The 17,601-nt window shown below is 35.1% G+C and overlaps 1 protein-coding gene across 2 annotated transcripts in view; it reads left to right on the forward strand.

Annotated features, from left to right (window-relative positions):
• The first annotated feature begins 1,272 nt into the window (after positions 1-1,272).
• Positions 1,273-17,601, forward strand: part of Arhgap15 (Rho GTPase activating protein 15) — a 662,961-nt gene continuing 646,632 nt past the window's right edge. Inside the window, exons 1-2 of one of the 2 annotated variants that reach the window (XM_004636636.2) lie at positions 1,273-1,364; positions 8,355-8,365. The gene's annotated coding sequence lies outside the window, so the exon portion shown is untranslated. The remainder of the gene's footprint in view (positions 1,365-8,354; positions 8,366-17,601) is intronic. The other variant, XM_004636635.2, reaches the window with a different exon arrangement.

A 17,601-nucleotide genomic window follows, 5' to 3' on the forward strand; every position in this document is an offset into this window, starting at 1 on the left:
AAGAAGAAGAAGAAGAAGAAGAAGAAGAAGAAGAAGAAGAAGAAGAAGAAGAAGAAGAAGAAGAAGAAGAAGAAGAAGAAGAAGAAGATCCACTCTGGCATGCCAATTATCAATGAATAAAATAATCAATCTAAAATACACCTTTTAAAGAAAATCCTTAAAAATTTAGATTCATTGACAGGGGCATGTCAGCCTGAACTTTGGCCATACAGAACAAGTATACATTCAAAATTTGTCTTCTGATACATGAAATATTCTGCTAAACTGTGTCATGTTATATAGGTTTCTAGTCCAATTAGTTTGAATGATAAGAGATTGCAATTCTTCTGTATTTCTTTGCAAGGGAAGCTTTTCCTTTCATGATTAGCCTATATATCTCACAAAACCAGCCCAACTTGGAGTCCACTAATTTAGTTCTTGAAAATCATGGTTCAGTAAAGATGCATGTTCCAAGGCTAATGTCCAGACATTTTAAAAATATGTCTAGGATTGCAGATTGAGATGGGAGGGTACAAAGAAGTTTGCAAAAAATATCAATGTTGAGCCTTTTATTGTATATTTTCTTTTTAAGTCAGACCACACCAACAGTCCTAGAGGTAGAGCGGAAACACTCCAGCACAATTCACAACTACTTAAGAGACTGCTAGAGAGAACACAGCAGTGTGGGGAACAGCCTGCAGAGGCCACAGCCTGTGCCCTTGAACACCTCCTCCAGTGACACCAGGAGGGCAGCAGAGCTCTGAATCATGTTTGCTGTGCCCTGTGCAAAGCCCAAGGACTTGCTAACTGGGTCCACACAGGAGTGCGACAGGAATACGGGCTCTGTGACTTAGAGGTAGCCTCCTAACTGCCCAAGTTGGCAGGCAGAGCCACCTCTCAGCATGTGAACAGGCTCAAACTTACCAGGGACAGGACAGGCTTCCTTTGCAAACCCGTGCTAGAAGGCGGAGAAAGGGGAAGTTTCCCCAGCACTTAGCAACCTGTTCCTCCTTCTGCACACTTTTTGATCAAACATTTCTCCCATTAAATAAAAATTGCCAAAACCCTACATAAACTGGGAATATTTGAAAATTGATCATCACGTTGAACAATGATACCGTTAACTCTGAAAAGCAATTTCTTCATCTCAGGCAATATGTGGCTAACTGTATCTACCCAGGAAGTGGTTTTATTTAAAAGTTTGTCCTCACCCTAACCCCCACCCTTTGCTTTTTTTTTTTTTTCTCTAGTACTGAAATTAAGCAGCAGCCAACGCAGGCCTACTCTTATAACATGTGACCATACTGTTTTCCGTTTCTGTTCAACGAATCATTAACAGTTAAGAGTTGATGGCGGTTTCCACAACAAGTCATCACTGAGAAAAGGTAAGTAAGTTTTAACTTTATTTGTACATGAAATTTAAACTTGCAAATGTTTGGCAGAGTTTCCTGTGCCTTGGTGTGAACATACAAACATTTGCACAAAATATTATGCTTTTACCTGTGATTAAAACATCAGTTTGTTTCCTTTGGTATAGAAAAGCATATTATTTACATATTTACTGCTGCCAAATTTTAAGGTCCTTTACTAAAATATTTTACTAGGATCAGCTGCTACGATTGAAGACTAATATGTTAAAGACAGAATACAGCATAGTTTTAGTTTGTAAATGCTTTTTAAAATAACTACCAGAAAAATGTGAGACTATACACCTTTATGTGACTGTTCTTTGTAAAAAAAAAAAAAAAAAAAAACAACAAAAAAACAAAAAACATTATTCAGGTTCCAGATAATGTAAGATAAAAGACATGTCATATCAATAAGAAATAACATCTTGAATTTCACTGTAAAGGATGTCCATTGTAAAAACTGTACTTTTAAAATGTAAGGGAATATTCCCTCTTACAACAAGTGAATTTGTTTGCTCAGTCTTATTTGAGACATAAGGTAAAGTGAGGGCATTTTTCTAGTATATAAAGCTTTTATGTTTAAAAGATGGTTACAGCTGGGTTCATTGAAGGTTAAGGCCCAATAGAGACACACTTTTGTTATCTAAGGTAGTTATATAGTTTTCTTTCTTTCAGATTGTCCAAAGCAATTATCTTTACAAATGCAAAAGATTTGTTAATCCTACATTGACAAAAACTATTCTTTTGTATTAACTTCTTGCTTTAATAGAATGTTTTGAGTACTGTAACATACATACAGAAAACATAAAAACATTGCAAATTTCTCGACAAATACCTAAAATAAATCTGACTAGATTTTTAAAAGACTTTTAATGAAAGCCCAGGATATGATCCACCCATCCCTGGTATCATTTTCATTGTACTGTTGGAGGGGAGAAACAATGGCCTCCATATCTGCAGTTTTTTGTGTTATTAAAAATGGTTAGAGTTGATAAGTGGCAACAAGGTCTTCTTTTATTGTCTTCTATTGAAAGACACATATAAGTGCTTTTGACATGATCAATTTAGTAGAAAGTTATCAGGATACTAGCACATTCTACTTTAAGATCTTTTCAGTTGTCAATAGTATATCTATTACTTGTTGACTATTAAAATGATTATGGAGAAAAGGAAATCAGGATATGGGGTCCAATACTCTTTATTGTTAAAGTGTAGACACCACACTTCACTATTGTTCGAGTGGAGATGCTATTAATATGCTTTTGCTTTGATATTCTGATTAGAATTTCAATTCGTCCCGTTTCCTCACAATGGAAAGCACTATTTAAAATTGTCCAATATTGTGGTTCTGAACCTCTACATGCATAGGAGCTGTATAATTCCGATTTTTTAGCTTGATTAGCTATTATTTTATTTCATCCTATTATAAAGAGTAGAACATGAATAAATATATGTAGTACTTACATTTAGTTTAACATCTAGCAATAAAGTAAAGTCTTCAAAGTTTTTTGAAAGCAAATCTTCTGTTAAAAAAGTATTTCTTGTGTCAAGTGTTAGAATATAAATACTCAATGAGTATGTGTAAAATTAAAGATAAATTAAAACAAAGAGCTTAGCATAATTTAGAAAAAGCAATTAGTGAAGATGAAAGGTAGGCTACCATGTGTTCAGAAGTTTTTAATCTCTCGAATGGTCTGACCAAATCTTAAGATATTCAATTGCAAAAGAGCCTCTATAGATTACTATATCTTTTAGATAGTTTTGATATTTCTATACACTTAGAAAATATTCAGCATAATCAAAGATTGTATAGATGTATTTTTAAAGCTATGTAATACTATGAATTTAACTCTTTAGACACTAGAAGCACGTATTTTGATTATAAAATATTGAATGATTATACTTGTGTTTTAAAACACAATTACATTTGTATTTTAATTTAGATACTAGTGGAATTTTTTTCCCAAATGATATAAAATGAATTAAATTTAGCCTCGGCAATAGTAATATTCCTTGATTTGTGAAAAATCCAAGAACAATAAGCTCAGTTGTGAGAAGATCTAGAAATCACATGGAATTATTGAGATTGGGACTCTTGGTTTAATAGCTCTTATTTTTACCATGCTGCAAACAATCTGAAGCTTCCACTAAGTTACTAAAAACCTTCCTGTTTATGTCTGATCATTTCAGCCAACTCTGTGGTGAAGTAATGCTTTCTCCTGTCACCACAACAGAGCCTCACCCTTGAGTCTATTCACGAACTTGGGCGGGTCACTGATTTTGGACACAGGCAGACCAAGAAGCAAGGCCCATGTCTCCAGCCCACACCTCAACCTGTGACCTTTTAACTGAGAACAGAAGTCCTGTGACAAAAACAAGTCACTGTGTATGGCAAACATGTACTAATGAAAATTAAAAATTATAGTGATTTTCCTAGAAACAGGGTGACTTCATCTCTTATAGGTAAAACCCACAAAATCCTACTACCAAGCCACATTTGGTTATACTTAAAAGTACTACTTCTTCCAACTCTCTAGGCAAACAGAAATGCAGTATATTTGAGTGAACTGAGGTTCTGTTGAACTGAATTTAAAAGTATTTAAATAGGTACTCATATATGAAAATCACTTGAAATGTCTTCTAAAAAGCTAGTATAAAACTGTACTAATGCTGAGAAATATTTATAGTATAGTTTTATTAATTTATAAATAAATGCATTAAGTAATATAAGAAAGAATAGTCTTAGAGTTCAGAATTTTATCCCAATTTTTTGTACTCCTATTATTTGCCCAGCTATAAACCAGAGAACTTTGTGTCTCATATCAAATTTTTTTATCCTGTGAAGTAATTCAAAGTAGTTGGGGGGGGGGGCGTTTTTGTGATAGTTCTCAAATAAATCTATTTTTAAGGTCAGAATGAGAATGTATACATACAAAAACATGTACATCAGATAATTTCAAAGAAAAAATGAATTGTTTGTTTTATTGGACAAAAGCATACTAATGGGGTCAAAATCCAGAAAAATAGTTTGAGACTACAGATAGGACTTTCGTACAGATCATGGCTCGAGTTCATAAGAAAACAGTGTTTTAAGCAGATGATGTGCATCCCGGGTACTGAACTTTCGCACGCGGTGAGCGTCTCGCATCCGGGTTCATCCGCTCATCCGACCTACATCACGCTTAAGCGAGGGGCGCCCGGTGAAGGGGGCCATTTGTGTAAGGGTAGAAAGCAGCTGGGCCGCCTGGCTGCATGAGGGCCCTATCCATTCCGCAATTCTAATGGTCTTTTTTTTTTTTTTCATGGAAATCTTGCTAGAACTTAATTTGAGAATCTGTGATATAATTAGATGGTCAAAAATAACAATGCAACCTTTAGATAAGGTCTAACGTTTTATTCCTAGTTGTCTTATTTCTTTTCATCTTAACAAAATAGGTAACCACGTTTCATTTTATAATCTTTTCAAGGCTCTTTATGTAAAATGACTATATATGAGTACACAGGTTCAGATACTCTTTGTATATCTTCTTTTAATGTATTAAAAGGTGCATTACTATATATTCTCCTATACTTGGCTTTTTCTTTTATAAATGTATCTTTGAACTATTTTTATAACAAAGATAAGAAACGACTTGATGCTGTTTTTATGATTGTATAATATTATATTATATAGATGTATCATAGACAATTTAATTGATTGCTAGTCATGAACTTTTTAAAATTTGTGCTAATATAACCTCTTCATGTATGTGTGTAATTATATCTATTTAAAATACACATACACACTATTTCAATGGATTAAATGACAGTTTTCACCAAACTAACTCTTGAATTTCTGCTAATATTTCATGAGCATGCTGGCACAAAGACCACAGGTTTTTAAGCAGACTACATTTCCAAACCATTTAGGATTAATCAATTAGTAGAAAATTATCTCAGTATATCTTTACTAGATATTTCTGCCATTATTAACCACTAGGAAGAATGTATGCAGTGTGTGAATTATTGAAACTATCCTACCAATTTGGTTTGAAACTGTCTTATTCTATTTGCTTCTGCATAAAATTATGGAAAAAAATTATTTCTAAATGAAATCATAATTGTTGCTAAGTAAAAGCGTTGTGTATCCATTAAAATATGGCCTATTGAAGAAATAAAGTACAATTGAAACCTAATAAATAAATAAAATAAAACCTCCCCCCCAAAAAAATAAAAAGACTGAAATCTATCCAGTTTTCAAAAGATTGACATTGACTTTGTTTTCCTTGGATACTCACTTGACTACACAATTAAGGACCCAAAGCACCGATGAAGTACAAGTCTTGGAGTGAGATGTCAAAGGAAGTGGGGAATTGGGACAGTGTATGTGAATTTTCCATTTAATAAAGATGGAAATGTGTCTGGGGAGAGAGCTCAGTTACTTAACTGACTACCTGGCAAGCACTAAGTCCTGAGTTCAATCCCTAGTATCAAAAAAAGAAAAAAAAAAAGAAAAAGAAAGAAAAGGAAACATGGAATGCTTAAAGGATGATATAAGATGAATGTTCAAGGGAAGGAGAAAAACAAACAAACATTTTAAAAATGTAGCCCCAAACCATAAAGATCTCAGAAGAGAATAAGACATAGGGGTATAATCAGTAGTTTAAGTAGATAAATAACCTTAACCAGAAGGAAGAGCACTCTAATGAATGTGAATATAGATGAACTGAACAAATACATAAAATGAAATGAGGAAAGACAGTTGAGGCAATTTCTGATACTAGTTTCCATCTGTATGAAATAATGGGAAGTTCATCTGACAAAGTATTTCTTGGTTGGAAAAATCTTAGCTGAATATTTTATTTTAAAAACTGGCCTTGTTAGTATCATACAGTGAAATTGTGAATTTTAAAATGGTCATTTTCTTTTTTAGTACAATTCAATTCAATTTCATAAATAATTCTAAATTTCAACCAAAGTATATTATATAATGCTGAGACTTATTGAGGAGGCAACCATTTTTAAATAGCTAGCAAACCCACAAACAAAATAATTTAAATATCTCTATACATATAAATTGAATTCAACAGAGACATTACACTGTATACTGCTGACAGAGTCCCACAGATCTTCACTTTACCAAATACAATGACTTCAGCACTTCTACTTCATTCCTGCATTGACCACCTGGCTTTGATGCTCCTGAAAGCTTTTTTCCTCTCCAAGCTATTTTTTCACTTGGTTTTCAGGATATTTCATTTGTCCAGGTTCCTCAACTCACCGGATGATCTTTCTGGAACTCCTTCACTTTCTTTTTCTCCTTATTCATCTCTCTAAACTCTGACATTCCCTGAGCTCAGTCTTGGAAGATCAACTCTTCTAGTCTTAGATCTTTCTTCTAAATTTATTTCTATTTGGCCTTGTTTAGTTTCTTTTTTTCCCATAACTTTATTGAGAAACAAATAGCAATGAGACAGTTTCAAACCAAATTGGTAGGACAGTTTCAATAATTCACACATAGCATACATTCTTCCTAGTGGTTAATTGCTGTACAAGATGAAGACATGATATCCTTTTACAAACTCTATTAGAACAAATCCCTCTATTCATTAAGAGAATGTAACTATATATCTATCTTAACCATTTTGAATACACAGATACAAAATGGACATTATCTATATGCCTTTTTCTTGTTTAGTTCTGTTATTTGAATATTATAGGTGTGTTAACTGAACAAAATATTCTAAAAGAGTCCAGTAGTCCATAATGCTATTGGGTCTTCCTCTTCACTGGCAGTGTCAGAAATTGTTGACCTGAGTCCCCTACAGCTCAACATAACACCATGGCTTTACTTATACTTTGTTTTTATACTTTTCTGCTGGATGGTTAAGACCAAGGTAAAGCAGGACCTATGCAACAAGAGTTGTAGCTTTTGAGTCTGATAAGGTCAGTGAAATCCCCTCAGGATTTATCCTGAGATCCTGTACCTCGGATTGTAGAACCTTTGTCAGTGTCAGCCATGTGGATGAGTCACGGCCATTGTTTGGCCAATGTGCTCTCTGTGAAAGCCTGAGAGAATGTTGATCTTGTTTAGTTTCATAACGTTAAATACTACCTCTGTGTGAAATAGATTTCAAAACAAAACCTTTCATCACAGCACAAATCTCAAATGCAATTGGGACTCATCATCTCTGCTTGAATGTCTTGGAAAAGTTGAAATGCACCACTATTAAAACAGATCACTGAACCACTGTCCACCTGCCTTTAACTCGGCCAGATTCAATCCTTGTTTTAAAAATCTACATCACATCATTGCATAACCATTCTGCTATCTTTCCAGAAAAACAAGATCATGCTGTGTTCCACTATTTTGGCCCCTGTACTTCCAAACTCCATCAAATTCATAAGCAATAAGCAGAGTTCACATAGTAGATTTCGCTTTTTCTATAGTTAACCTTTCTCAGCAAAAGCATTTGCAGAGTTGTATGTTCCTTTTGCTCATTTTTATTGACTAATAAAATGTCATTTGCCTCAATAAACTTAGAGAATGAAATATGACACCTTTATATTATAAAATTTTAGACAAAGCTGAAAATCATGAATTCATTCTACATGAAACATAATGAAAAATTTTGATTTAAATGTATGTATTAACTCAAGAAGTTAAAGGAGCTGAGAGTTTTCACAATCTTTTATTTAGGGTTTTTGGTTCCAAAGATGATTTTTTTTGCACTATAGTTCATCATTAAGTAGATTTTGAGGGTGAGGAAACCATAGGTCTCAGAAATTCTGAAAATATTTGTAAAGGAAAAAATACAATAAGAGGCTGGCAAATGGCTCAGTGGATCAAAGCTCCTGCTTAGCCAAGTACAGGGACCAAGATTCAATCCCCCCCACCACATGCCATGCAAGCTCCTCCCCCAGGTGTGCTGAGCCAGCCACAGCATCTGAGTGTAATCCCAGCACTAGGGAGGCTGAAAACAGGAGGATCACTATAAGTCTGCGCTGTATAATGAGCCCCTGTAACAACCAAATGCATTTTTAAAAAATACAATAAAAAGAAAATTTATTTTTTCCATAATTTTATTAAGAAATAGCAATGAGACAGTTTCAAATCAATTGGTAGGACTGTTCCAATATTAACACATTGCATACTGCCTTCCTAGTGGTTATTTGTTGTACAAGATGCAGACATGATATCCTGTTTACAGACACTATTAGAACAAATCCCTCTATTCCTTGAAAAAAATAAAATTTAATAAGAAAAACACCTATTCTATATTTCATCTTGCACACAATTGATTTTCATTCAAATTGCCTGCATAAATTCTTTTTTTAGTGGTATTCATTTATTCTTATATTCATAAAATGTTGATTGGATAGTTTAGACTTTTAGTTAATAAGTTTAGCCTTTGCAGGAATGAATTAAACATCAAGCAAGGAATAAATGTACATCAAAATATTCTGAATTCAATCACCTCTGCTACTCCTGTTATTTTTAGTGTATAATTCTACCAACACTCCTCCTGGCTCCTACAATTCCTACTACTGTCATCTCCAAGGATTTGACAGAAGGACTGTTTTAAGATTTGAATGATAGAACTCTTCTATTAAAGCTTTCAAGTGATGTTCTGCTATAATTCAATTTAAATTCAAGGCAGCTCTTTCCTGATTTGTTAGGCCCTCTCTATCTCTTCCTCTGCCTCTGTTTTCCTTAACATCATTTTAGATGTAGTGAATTCATCATTTTCAGAATGTTCAGTGGCTATTTTCACCTTAGACTATGTGGCCTTTGCAAATATTGGGTTTTTTTCTGTCTTTTTGCTGCCACCTACTTAGAACCTAGAATAATGACATGCATATGTTACATAGCCTGTGATCACTTCGGTAAAGAATAAGTATTACAAATGTTGATTGAATATGGCTTGTAGAAGAAGAAAGCAAGCCTTACTGGAGATTTGTAGCTTTTCCTGTATCTACAAAATAGGACAATTTAGAATGAGAAAATCCAAAAATGCATTGCATACAAATGAAACTATATATATTTGGCATATTTTTAGTAAAATTGTAGTGATAAAAAGTCAGTTGTGACCCATTAGACTTGTAAAGAAATAACTCACCATGTGAAATCATATGGCTATAAACTACTTCTAAGCATGGAAATTTTAAGCGGTTCTACTACATAGTGGTATTAAATGGAACAATTTTATGTTTATGAAGATTCATTTCCTAAAAATTCAGAGAGCTTTTTCTTCTGGTCTCTAGTGATATAATCCAAGCCTAGAGTCAAAGCAGAATATCTTCTTTGAAGAAGTATGAAAGGGAGAAGACTCAGAAATGAAGTATTGAGTCAAGGGAAACTTCTATTACTGTTTCTTCTTCTTCTTTTTTTAATCTTTATGATGTAATTAATTTATTATTAGACTTTTAAAGATCTAAAATGTAGGCAATTTTAGGAGACTCATCAAAGTACAGGTGGACTAGGTAGGAGGGGAAATGTATATTGACTACACACTGGTGTCTCCACCACTGTAGAAAGATTTTGCAGTGGCAGAAACAATCCACAGCAGTCACCTAGTCTCAAAGAGCATGAGACATTCATTAATATCAATTATTAAAGTAGAATTATTCATTATCATCATCATAGATTCTGGTTTTCAATATATGAATATACATTGACAGCTATGTATTTTACAATCCTAATAATATTTAGTTTGCACAAAATTGGTACTGCCATTTTAAAGAGGAAGAAGCTAAGATTGAGCTTATTACTCCAATTTAAAGTACAGCTAGGTAGAATGGGTCATGATTTGTAGATATATTGAGACAATTTAAAATCCATTTTATTTTTGTTATGTGATGCTGCTAAGCCTCAGAAGTATTAGTACGAAGGTAACATTGAATATCACACATGAGGCTCAAAATAAAATAATGTTGTCTTTTGTCAAATGTTTAAAATATTACCATTTGTAGAAAAATTGTTGTTACAGCTGCACACACATGGTCTTCTATAGAGAGGTTTTTAAACATATGAGTAAAAAATATTCTGTTTTAGATTGTCATACTACAAGAATCTTTTCATGTTTCTCTTTCTATCTCCTCTAGACCCTGTATCTTTCTTCAGGCCTTCAATTCCTATGATTTCCTCTTAAATCTACAGTATGCCATATGGTAGAAACAAGCCACAAATGGCTATTGAAGACTTGAAATATTGCTAGTCTAAATTGAGTGTAAAATAAACACCAGATTTAGAAGACAGTACAAATAAAGAGAATACAAAATATCTCATTAATATTTTTGCATAATTATATGCTAAAATGACTAAATTTTTACATATTGGAATAAATAAATATGTTCTTAAAATTAATTTCACCTATCACATTTTACTCATCCAATGTGGCTAACAGAAAATTTTAAATTACTTGTGTGACTCATATTTCCTTGAATGTCATTGCTCTAGAGCATCTTCTCTTTTCCTAATACTTTTTTTCTGAAAGTTATTTGTTCTCATGATTTAAAATGAATCCCCAGGATATGATCCTTAACTGTCTATTTTCAGGTTTGATCTCTATTCCAAGATGTTTTCCTTATTTTCAATTGTCACTTGATAATACTGTCAAGATATACCATCTGTAATTCAAATCCTCCACGTTTCTTCTGATTTTAGTTAATTTGGTCTGTTTGAAATCATCGCAACAAGTGATCTTAGATTCCCCATGGACTCTTCTTTCTTTCTGATGGTGTGCATTCAATTGGCTGCCATGTTTGACCACTCTCCACTTTCATCTTTCATTCATTGTCATAGGAATGCTTTAAGTAAGTCAAGCTAAACATGTTAGGAAACTAGAAGGCAAACTCTTGGAGGTGGAGAAGGAAATCAGGGGAGGAGAAAGGTAATAGGATTGAAATGATGTTTTATACTTGTACCAACTCACAAACTCAAACATCATTACTCTATATTGCAAACATAAACTAATATATAAAAAATAAGGGCATGCTGGATAGCTCAGCAGACTAAAGCACCTGCTTAGGCAGAGCACCGCAACCTGGGTTCAATACCAGCGTGCCGTGCCAGCCCCGCTCCCAGGTCATGCTGAGAAGTCAATTGAAACTGGTGTGGTGGTGTGCACCTGTAATCCCAGGGCTTGGGAGGCTGCAAACAGGAGACTCACTAGGAGTCAGATCTACATAGTGAGACCCTGTAAGCCCTGTACTAAATACATAAAAAATAAAAAATAAAATAAATAGTCATACTTGTTCTAGCACTATTTTTTTCTTTATCTTTCCTATACAGATGTATTTTATTAAAAGTAAGAATGTCGATCATCAATTTGTAATCTATTCAGAATGTTATGGTTTTATTTTCTCATTGCTTCAAGCCAGTGAGAAAGGCAATAAGTTTTAAAAATTTTTACTAATATGTATTAATTATGCATGCTAATGGATTCAGTTTGACATTTCTATCCATGCACCAATCAAGTCAAACATAGTATAAACATTTTACAGGTTTAATAGAAGAATATAGTGCAACTTGAAGTTGAACTGTGTAAGGATATATGACAACTAAGGTAAATTTGATGCATAAATGTTAGAAGAAATTTTTTCTCAAATTCTAGTCTAGCACTATTTGTTCTAAATAGAAGACAGGAAGTTGAAAGAGATAGAAGGTGCTAAAAGAATAGTTTAGGAGCCAGAAAGAGAAAGGTTCGGGTCTGGCTCCCACCACTACTAGATATATAAATTATAGTGGTATTTTTTCTCCCTTAGTGTCCATGGAGTCTTCATATGAAAACAAAAACAGTAAATAAAAACTTTGCATAATATGTATCACTAAACAGTTGGTTTCAAAAGATTTAATACTGGTAGAAAACAATAAGAGTAACTGCTTTATCATATTGTCTTAAATCAAATGATGACAATTTTTCCTTGTACTCTGTATGATATAAAAATCATACTAGGGTAATTTGTGTTTATTTCCATTCTTCTTATTGTGATCAGATTGTGCAAGTCAGCAAAGCACTCTCTTGCTATTAGTTTCACTTCCTCCATACTCTATGTGTAGGAGTATAGTATAGCTGTGTGGGGAGAGAGAAGCGCTAGCTCTTGTTTGTTTACCAGTTTTGGTTGGCATGGAAATTTTACTTCAAGAAGCTCAAGATATGCCCTTACCAAAAATATCCTTTAATTTTGAAGAATTCATATTCACCATACAGAGCACTTCAGAAGTGGTAGGCAGCCACAGACTCTTAGGACTAAAATTAAAATGAAGCAGAAAAACACAGCCCTCAGATAGAAGCAGAAAGAAAAACTTAGAATTCTCTTTACACATTTTCATGTTTAATTCAATTTTTATCTATTTGGTAAAGTGGTACCGTAGATGCTCCACAGTGTAAGTATGCTAGGCTCCTTGTAAAATATGTCTAAAATGAAGAACAAGAAAGGAAACTGAGAGATCTGGTGTCTAGGTTATTCACCAAATGAAGTAGTCTCTATTTTATTCCATCCTTTCAGGGAAATGTGTTCAGAATTCCATTACAGGGTTTGGGTGAATGTACCAATATCAGCCCTACATCTGGAGCCAATTGATATAAGGACCTCTACATATGCAACTAAAACATGAGAGTGTAGCATCCAAGTGCTAAGGGGTTCCCGATTGTACAGTGGAGCAGCCATGAGTTTGTCCCTACCAGTGTGGCTTTATGAAAATAGGTTAGCAAATGAATGGATCAATCAAGATGGGAAAACACTTTAATAGGAAAACTGGAAACTAGTCAGCATGGCAGACACATAGAGAACTCCACTAGGGGCAGTGATGGAATCAAGGTGATAAAATTCTCGTTCTCTCTTCCTCTGACCAGGGTTATAGAGAGGTGGGCATCAAACGCCAAAATCCAAGATGCTTGGGTCTGATTGGGAAGTATAATCATTGCAAACATGGTGATAAATCTTCACTTTTGAAAATGTATATGGAACTTGAGAATTAGCTGCAGGAGACTTTAGACAGACACCACTTTCTGTAGTGCTAAAAAAACACTGATAAATGTAGTGTCTAGGTTTTAGAGCCCACAGTCAGTTTAGCAGAAAAAACATATGACCCTAATACAGAAGAGAAGGCAATTCAGTTCAGGGTCTAATATCTGTCAGAAATAATAGCAACAGCAAAAGTTCAAAGCAGAGAAAGGATAGGAAGATGAACTTGCTTCACAATAGCAAAGAGCAGAGCCAAGGATTTCACTTGCTGTAACTGAGAGCACATTGAGAAAATTCCAAGAATAAATGAAGAATAAGTGAAGTAAAGAGGAACCAAGAGGACACCTGTCTCTTGGTTCTGCTCTTTATTTCTATGATGTCAGAGCTCCTAGGCATGAATGCTTCCAAATACGTCTAGACATCTACAAAAGACAAGTAGGTAGGAGAGAACTAGGGACCTGAGCAAATGCGAGCTGTGTGGAGCACGGAGGTGCTGCCCTCCACCAGCTCATCCTGGGCCAGTTGCAACATGTGATGAATTGTGGAGAGGCATCTACAAAAATAGACTTTCTTTCTTTCTTTCTTTCTTTCTTTCTTTCTTTCTTTCTTTCTTTCTTTCTTTCTTTCTTTCTTTCTTTCTTTCCTTTTTCTTTCTTTCTTCTTTCTTTCTTAGTAACAGTCCTCATTTTTCAATTGAAAATTGATTCAAAACATTCCAAAACATTGTTCAGGCCCAACAACATATGTCTGTGGGCTGGATTTGTTTGGCAGTCAGCAGGTTTCCTACCTCTTCCTGAATTTATAGCTGTTCCTAAGAAAGCAGGAGCAGAACACTGTGATCAGGGAGAGCTAGTGTCCTCCACATAACTTCTGCATATGAAATAGATCCTAATAAATGTTTGGTGACTGCCTAGAGCATTCAGTTAGTCTGCAGCAAAACATCCACTTATGTGTAGCATTTCCACTTAGGTCTTTGATTTGTCTAGCTTTCCTGATTGGGTTCATTTTCTGAACTGGAAAATAAATTTGTCTTCTCTGCCAACTCCCTGTGGAACATTGTTTTGGAGTCATTAAAACACATCTCTGAAAGTTTGATTTCACTAAGTAATAGTGTGTTACTCTTTGTTTTAAAGGATGTTTTTGAATAATATGACATACAGTATGAGCCAGTTGTCTCTACTACGTGAATATACATTGTGTGAGAGATTAAAAGGGAGATTTGTGTATGTTGAGTAGTGATAATAGTGGTAATGTTTTAAAACACATGCACTGCTCATCCTCTGTCACACACACACACACACACACACACACACACACACACACGAAACTCGCTAGTACCCAGATGGCTTAATGTAGCCAGGCCATGTTGTGCGATCCATCTCACCACACATGTGATCTACTAATAGATAAAATTAATAGATAAGTCTTGGAAATCATCAGGACAAAGGATATAAGCAAACAAAGTCAAGAGTAAAAACTAGTGTCCAATAATTTTTCATATGATAATCCCAATAACTATTTTAACTCTAAATGTGTAAACATTTCCTTTCTCCTTCAGTATATCCCAACCAAATTCCAAGTATTTCATTTTATTTGGAATCAGAACTAAGACTAAAGTTTGGTTGTATTAAATTACACTCAGTTCCCTGAAATACAGGGAAGGGACAGTACAAAATCAGGATCTCTTCTGTTTTTCACTGTGTGAAGAGGGTCCTGGAAAGTCCAATCCAAGCAAAGATGTAAAAACAAGCTTGTTGAAATGCGGGCCTGACCAGCCAAATGGCTCCTGGATGAGGCTTCTGATTCTGCTGTGAACTGCTCCAAAAGACTAAGTACGTGAAGAGAAGCATTAGCTCTTCAGCCTTCAAAGGACAGGGAATGCTTAAATATATACACTAAGAATAGTGACATTTGAAGGCTAATTGAGGATAAAGAATGATCAACTCGACATACTTTCATTTTCAGTGATGTTATTAAATAACTTATCACTATTTTGATACACTTAACTACTTGAAAGGAAGCAGGCACAAACTATAGTTCATGCAATATTTTGTTTTTGAACTAAATTTCCTCTGAACTTTGTCAAGAACTGTTTTCCATGTGTTCAAATGGATATCACCTTATGCTACGAGGTTTTTGATGCAAGCAAATAAGCATAAAATATAAAGCACTTTTACACTGAAAGTTGTGCAGTAGACCCAGATTACTGTCACTGAGTCTCTGAAATTTTCTTTCTTCTTAAAGGATACATTTTAGACTGGGGAGATAGCTCAGTAGTCTAAGCACCTGCCTGGCAAGCACAAGGACCCGGGTTCTGTCCTTGGTACCACATGCCCTGTGGGCTGAAACTGAGTGTGGCATTGCATGCCTGGAATCCTAGGCTGGAGAGGCTGAAAACAGGAGGATTGTTACCAGTCCGAGCTGTATAGCAAAACACTATACCAAACAAATAAATAAATAAATATTTTTAAAAGATACTTTTTGCAGCAATATTGGTCTGAATATCTAAACATATTGTAATCTTAAATAAGATAAGAGGATGGTAAATGTGATGCAGATTTAGATTTTAAAATACTTATTACAGTTTAAAAAACACATTTCCAGTCCTTATTTTGAACATACCCATATTATTCCTACTTTCTGAAGCAGTCCTAGAAGTCCTAGAAGTTACAATGAGGCAGCTGCCTCGGTATCCTGAACAGATTAAGAGATGCATACCTTTCATGATCTTGGCAACTTTGTGGAAGAGCCAGAGCTGGGCTTCTGGGTCCCTGGAACAAAAAGAACAAGGACATGTGTGATGACATGAATAGCCAGGCTTTCCTTTCCGTGGCTCTCTGCAGCCACGTTCACTATATTTTTTATAACACATCATAAAGATGCAAAAGAGGATTTCCAGAACTGCTTCAGAAAAACGGCATGAATAATGGAATAAATGTATTCAAAATGAAGGGGGTGGTTCATTTGTGGGGTTAATAGCAATGTTTCTCTTGTGATAATACTTATTAATTTAAATAGACACTGTGTAGTTCCTGCAAGCACTTTACACACAGTATCACTGTCTTGTCTTGTGTTTTCTTTTCTTTTTTCTTTTTGTCACCAACTCAGTCTACCCTGGGAGCAGGGTTTTCATGGCGGGTGGTGCCTGGGACCGAACCACAGTCCCTGTACTTTGCCTAAGCTTGCCTAAGCAAGCACTTTAGAATGCTGAGCTATCTCACCAGCCTCAGAGCATCACTTTCATAAACCTGTTTTTATTTACTGACCCATCTTTTTAGGAGCCTATTCTCTTATCTCTCACCCTTCTCAACTATGGACTGCACTAACCTCCCCTGCGATATGTCCTAAAGTGAACCTTCTAGAAAACTCACTTAGAGCAATAACTTGAGCAAAATGGACCCAGTAACTGTTGCTATCAAAAATAGGAGCATGGATTCAGAGGCAGAGGTGTAACTCAGTGGCAGAGCATGTGCTTAGCATGCTGGAAGCCCTAGACAGGATCTTAGCATCCTACTGAAAAGTGCATAGGAAAATGATTAGTAATAACCTTAGCAGAATACAGACATTTAAAATTGTATAGAAACATTTATGAAAGTAACTTAAATAAAACCAGTGTGCATCTGTGGCCCTCAGCAGTGATAACTAAAGCTGTGGCTGCTCAGGCTGCTCCTCAGCCTTTCTGGCCCGGATACTTCTGGAAGATGTGGCCAAAGCCACAAGTGTAATAAGCTGCACGTAGATTCCTCCCTGAGAGCTTTCTTTCCCCTCCCTTTTAGCCATAAGCACATTTTAAATGGAAGTGAAGTTATTTCTACCTCATACACCTATGAGAAATCTTAACTAAATGCAGGCAAGTTTTAGCACTAATGAAAGGGGATTTTATGATTTTAATAACAAATAATAACAAGTGATCCTAGCTCTTGGTCTAGGCTTACAAAGAACACATCAAGTGCCTTCTCATCTTACTTTATATCCCAGCACTGCAGAAGGTCACCTCTTCCTCCTTGGGCATTTGCTTTGTCATTGTCACCACTTCCCTTTCTGGTAACCTGGTCAGTAGTTGCCCCATTTGCTTGCTAGGATTGAGTTCCTATCTCTCTACTGTAAGTTTCCTTTGTGGGTAATTGAGTGTGACCTGGACAAATAATGAGGACTCTGTCACTTGCCAGCAAACCTGTTAGGTGATAACGATCTGCCAATCTCAACTTCTCCGTGTTGCTCCTCCCAATTGTAATAACCATTTCCACCCACCTGTTGAATAACT

Source organism: Octodon degus, unplaced genomic scaffold, assembly GCF_000260255.1.
Source record: "Octodon degus isolate 3935 unplaced genomic scaffold, OctDeg1.0 scaffold00082, whole genome shotgun sequence".
NCBI classification, from domain to species: domain Eukaryota; kingdom Metazoa; phylum Chordata; class Mammalia; order Rodentia; family Octodontidae; genus Octodon; species Octodon degus.